The sequence below is a fragment of the Tamandua tetradactyla genome, chromosome 17 (assembly GCF_023851605.1).
Source record: "Tamandua tetradactyla isolate mTamTet1 chromosome 17, mTamTet1.pri, whole genome shotgun sequence".
Classification (NCBI taxonomy): Eukaryota; Metazoa; Chordata; class Mammalia; order Pilosa; family Myrmecophagidae; genus Tamandua; species Tamandua tetradactyla.
The window spans coordinates 45486741-45492881 of record NC_135343.1 but is presented as its reverse complement, the minus strand read 5'-3'; positions in this window follow the sequence as shown (position 1 = coordinate 45492881).

The following is a 6141-nucleotide window of genomic DNA, read 5'->3' as shown; positions in this document are numbered from 1 at the left end:
GTTGGGGGGTGGGGGCCACCAAAAGGTGGCTCTCACTGGCCAAGTGTGGCTGTGCCAGGCATTTCAGTGTGTACATGCCGACCCAGAGCTCAAAGGACTTGTCCTCAGAGCCCATCTTGTTCAGTTGAGCAAGGACACTGACATCCAAAGCCACATGGCAAACTGGGGAACAGGATTCGGTTCTGACTTCCAGCCTCATGCTCCATACTGGGATTTCTCAAAGCCTGTCTCAAGGGTGTTGCATAAGAAAATAGATGCTATGATCAAATAAGTTTCGGAGATGGGATAAAGTTAAGTAGGTTTCTTATTGCAGGACTTATCAGAGCCTTGAGCCTCGGAGGAGCTCTGTTATTCTCTAAGGGGCTGTGCAGCATTGGGGTGGCCACAGGTTGCAGCAGCCCCGAGCTTATTTGACAACTGGAACCTTTAACTCCTCTGCTGATTATCCCACTCTTTGGAAGCTTCTCCACAGCCCGACTCTGTCACAAAGGCCTAGAAGTGAGGAAAGATCGAAGGATCTTGTTGTGGCTTCCAGTGATGTGACTAAGAACGTCCGGGGTGGTTCCAAGGACTGAGGGAGAGCAGGGGTGTTCCCTCTGCTTTCTGTTAAGATACAGCTGAGTCTTGGTGTGATGGTGACTCACCCACAGCCACACAGAAGCAGAGGGTAGTACCTGCGCGGGAACCACAGCCACCTGCCCCACTCAGCACAGGCTCACTCCGAGAGGCTCCCTCTGGCTTCCCAGTGTCAGGAAGCAGCAGCAATGGAAAACCCCAGCTCCTGCAGGGAAACATGCCAGGGGAAGGTAGTATTTTTTCAGAGTGTAAATACCATCTCTGCTGGTGGAATGTCCTGTATGGCAGCAGCGGTGAAGGCAGCGTGCTCCCTGGGCTGCCTGGGCCTGGCCGCCCCACCGTGGGGTGCGCCAGGAGGGAGGCCCCTGCTGGGTGGTTGGCTGGCCCTGTCATCACCCCGAGTCTGTCCTTGCCTCTCCCCTATTCCTCCAGCAGGCCAGTGACATGTGTCTGCCTGCCTGTCTGTCCTGTCCACTACAGCCGCCTGCCCCCGGGATCCCCTGCCCTGGAAGAAGAACACAGGCCCTTGTGGACAGGCAAACATGGACACTGTTTGCCCAGGGACTGGGGCGCCAGTTCGGAGGGAACACGCAGACCGCACATGCTGCCACCTCCCAGCGCTTTTCCAAAACAGCCCTGCCTTGGCTGGGCCTGGCTGCCTGGGGGGGCTGGAGGCCAGCAGCCAGGAACAGGGCAGGGGAAAGCAGGGCCCTGGGGCCAGCAGGGTGAGGCAACTAGGTGAGAGCAGAGGGGCCAGCCCTGCTCAGCTTCGAAGTCCTGGACAGGTGAGAGCGAGGGAGCAAGAGGGCATGTGTGTACGACTGTGTGTGTCTGTGTTGGGGACCAAAGGAAAAACAAACCTCACTTGCTTTGGAGTTTTCCGGCTGAGCTGGCTAGCCTCCTTCCTGGTCCAAGTCCGGGGTCAAGGCTGTGACTGAGAGACAGCACGCTGGGACTTGAGTTCAGCCACCTGACTTCCTGAATTTCATAGGAAGAGGCTGATCTGTCCCAGGGGCTCTGGCCTCTCATGAGACCCTGTGTCCAACCTCTCAGCCTCGCCGCCTGCCTGTGAAGAGAACCGCTCCCCTACCCCCAACCCACCCCAAACCCTGGTGCTCTAACCCGCGCAGCAGGTGAGCCCAGGTGAGTCCACAGTGGCTGCCGCGGGAGCAGGGCGCTGTGATCCCGCCCCTGAAGGCAGCTGGGTCTGCCCTGGACGCTGAGGCACAGGGCGGTCTTTTTGCCTGGTAGTAGCCACGTGGCCGTGTGCCCACCCATCTGAGGTTTTCAAAGGAAGGTGCGTGTTCCGAGCCAGGCGTGCCTGGGTGGCGCCCCCACCTCGTGACTGGCTTGACCACACCCTAGGAGCCCTCCTTCCTTGCCTGGTGTAGACCTGCCATTTTGGCCTGTGCTTCCCTCCTACAGCCTGTTCCTCAAGAGACTCAGACTTTGTGACCCTCTGAGCCAAATGCCACCTAGAACACATCACGAGTGATGCCCCCTAGAGGTGTGCTGCAAAAACACCTCACTCTGAGCTTGTAACTGCTGCGGCTAGTGGTAGTTCTTTGCAAGGACTCTGATTGGCCCAACTTTAGTCACATGCCCACCAAGTGGGAGGATGGCTTCCTCCTATTGGCTCCCTCAGTAGGTATATAATTGGCAGCCCAAGAAGTGGGAGGGGATAGATGGAAACCAAAGTTACCCCAGAGCGCTGCCAAGAACTGGGGGGCAAGGCCAGGACGCCAAGCAGGGGCTGGGCGGTGTAATGACATTTTAAGAGGAGAGACGTTCTAAGTGGAAGGCGGCAGCTGCTTCATGTGAGCTTGTTTGCATTACCTTGATATCAACCCTTCCATCTAAACAAAGTCTGCCGTGCTCCCAAGGACTTTGTGGTAATATATGTGTCTCTCTGTGTGTATCTTTTATTTTGCAATAATTATAGATTCCCCGGAAGTTTGCAAAGATAATACAAGAGAAGTCGTGTGTACTCTTCTCCCAGCTTCCCCCAATAGTATCTTAAAATATCAAAATCAGGAAATTGACATTGTATTGGGTGTGTATATAGTTTCGTGACATTTTGCCACATGTGTAGATTCCTTTGACCACCACTGCAATCAAGACTGGAACGATTCCATCCCAACAAGTTCTCCCTCTGTGATGCCTTTATATAAAAGGCACACCCACCCTCCTCCCACCCCCCACTCTCCCGAAACCCTGGCAGCCACTATATACATGGGCTGATATAGTATGTGTCCTTTGGGGTTTGGCTTTTTTTTTTTCTTTCCACACAGCACAATGCCCTGGATATCCATCCAGATTGTTGGGTGTATCAATAGTTTGTTCCTTTTCATCTCTGAGTGGAGTTGCATTGCGTGGATACACCATGGTTTCTTTAGCCATTTGCCCATTGAAAGACGTTGGGTAGCTTCCAGTTTGGAGTTATTACAAAAAAAGCTGCTATGGACATTGTGTTCAGGTTTTTGTGTGGACATAAATTTTCATTTCCCTGGAATAAATGTCCAAAAGTGCAATTATTGTGTTATTTGGTAGTTGCATGTATTGTTTTATAAGAAACTGCGAGGCTATTTTCCAGTGGCTGTACCATTTCACATTTCCACCTGCCAAGTATGAGAGATCCGGTTTCTCTGCCTCCTCATCAGCATTTGATGTCTTTTTTTTTTAATTTTAGGCATTCTGATACGTGTGTAGTGGAATCTCACTGTGGTTTTAATTTCACTAATGGCAAATGATGTTGGCCATCTTTTCATGTGCAGTTATGTGTTAGCAATTTATTCTCTTTGGAGAAAAGGGTGTTCTTGCCTCTTGCTCATTTTCTAATTGAATTGTTTGTTTTTGTACTACTAAGCTTTGAGAGTTCTTTATTTATTCTAGAAGCTAGTCCTTAGTCAGATATGTGATTTGCAAATATTTTCTCCCACTCTGTACTTGACTTTTTATCCTCTTCGCAGGGGATTTTGATGAGGTCAAATTTATTAATTTTTCTTTTTGTAGATTGTGCTTTTGCCATCATCTTTAAGAACTCTGCCTAGCCTTTTTTCTTAAAAGTTTCGTGTTTTATATTTGAGCCTGTAATCCATTTTGAGTTAATTTAAAAGATAATAATAATAAGGTGTGAGGTTTAGGTCTAGGTTCACTTTTTTGCCTAAAGATATCCAATTCCTCCAGAACCACTTGATGGAAAGGCTGCACTTCCTCCATTAAGTTGCTTTTGCACGTTTTTCAAAAATTAGTTGGGAATATTTTTGTGACTCTATTTCTGGTTTCCTTCTGTTCCATTTTCCTATATGTTGATCCCTCTGCCCACACCACACTGTCTCGATGCCTGTGGCTGTGTCGTAAGCCTCACTCTCAGGTAAAGGGATTTCTACTACTCTGTTCTTTTCAAAGATTATTTTAGCTACTCTAGGGCCCATACCTTTCCATACAAATTTTAGATTAAGCTTGTCTAGGTCAACAGAAACTGGCTGGGGTTTTGACAGGAATTTCATTAAACCTATAGGTCAATTTAGGAGGAATTGACATCTTTACTATATTCAGTCTTCTGATCCATGAACATTTATTTAGGTCTTCATTGATTTCTTTCATCAACATTTTGCAATTTCCAGCATATGGTCTTATTTGTATTGTGTTACGTTTATATCTGAGTATTTCATTTTCTTTGGAATGATTGTAAATGGTATGTGCTTTAATTTCAGTTTCCATATGTTCATTGTTAGTATCTAGAAATGTGATTCGTTTTGCGTGTTGACCTTCTCTCCTGCAACCTTGCTGAACTCACTTAGTAGTATTAGGAGTTCGGGGAGACTCGTTGGGATTTTCCATATAGACAACCATGCCATCTGCAAATATGGACAGTTCCGTTTCTTTCTAATCCGTCTGCCTTTTATTTTATTTTCTTAGCTATTGCAGTGGCTAAAACGTTCAGTACCACGTTGAATAACAGTGGAGAGAGGACACATCCTTGCCTTATTCCCATCTTAGGGAAAAACAGTCTTTCACCGTTAAGTGTGATGTTAGCTGCAAGCTTTTTATAGATGCTCCTTGTATAAGGCAGTTACCCGGAGAGGTTTTTTTTGTCGTGAATGGTTGCTGGATTTTATAAATGCTTTCTCTGCGCCTACTGATATTACTTCGATTGACTTTTGAATGTTGAGTCAGCCTCGTAGACCTGAAATAAATCCCACGTGGCCATGGTGTCTAATTTCTTTATACACTTGTTAGTTTTGGTTTACTGACATTTTGTTGAAGATTTTGCACCTATGTTTCTGAGAAAGATTGCTCTGTAATTGTTTGGTTTTTTCTTTAAGATGTATTTTTTTTTAATTAAAAAAATTTTTTTTGTTTGGATTGTTTTTATACTGTCTCTGTTTGGTTTTGGTGTCAGAATAACATTGGCTTTGTAAAATGAGTTGGTAGGTGTTCCTCTTCTTTTATTGTTTGGGAGAGATTGTGTAAAATTGTAGTTAATTATTCTTTAAATGTTTGGCAGAATTCTCCTGTGAGACCATCTGGGCCTGGGGATTTCTCTTTTGGGAACTTTTAAATAAGAAATTCGGTTTCCTTAATGGTTACAAAAAAATTGGGGGGAATATAGTTAATCTTAGTTGAGTTTTGTATTTCTTAAGGCATTGATCCATTTCTTCTGTGCTGCTGAATCTATGAGTGTGAAGTTATCAATAGTATTCCTTTTACTGCCTTTGCAGGGTTTGCAGTATTTGTAATGCTATCCCCTGTTTCAGCCCACAGATTGATGATTTGTGTCAACTCTCTTTCTACTTGTTGGTTTTGCTAGGAATTTCTTTACTTTTTGATTTTTTTCGAAGAAGCAGCTTTTGTTTCCTGTTTTCAATTTCACTGATTTCTGTTCCTCTCTTTATTATTTACTTCCCTCTGCTTGCTTTGGTTTTATTTTGCTCTTTTACTACTTTCTTGAACTAAACACTTGGCTTTTTGATTTGAGATTTTTCCTGTTTTGTAATAAAGCATTTAGTGGCATGATTTTTCCCTCTCTGTACTGTTTTAGCCACATCCATGCATTTTTTTTTTTTTTTTTTTTTTTTTTTTTTTTTTTTAAAGGAAAGACAGAGAGAAGGAAGGAAGGATAGAAGGAAGGAAGCAAGGAGGAAAGGGAAACATTTTCAAACATTTTCTTGTTTTATTGTATTCTGTTTCTCCGTTTTTGTTACATGGGGTGGGGCCGGGAATCGAACCGAGGTCCTCCGGCATAGCAGGCAAGCACTTTGCCTGCTGAGCCACCGCGGCCCGCCCACATCCATGCATTTTGATGCGTTGAGGTTCGTGTTTATCCGGTCCTGTGTTGCTGTTTTGTTCACTTCCTTTGAGACTTTCTCTTTGACCCGTGGATTATTTTGGAATGTGCTGTTTAGTTACCAAGTGTTCAGCGAATGTCCTGTTGTCTTTCTGTTATTGATTTCTAACTTGAATCAATTGTGGTCAAAGAATATATGCTCTCATTCCAAGGACCTAAAATTTGTTGAGGTTTATTTTATGGGCCAGGATATGGTCCATCTTGGTGAATGTCCC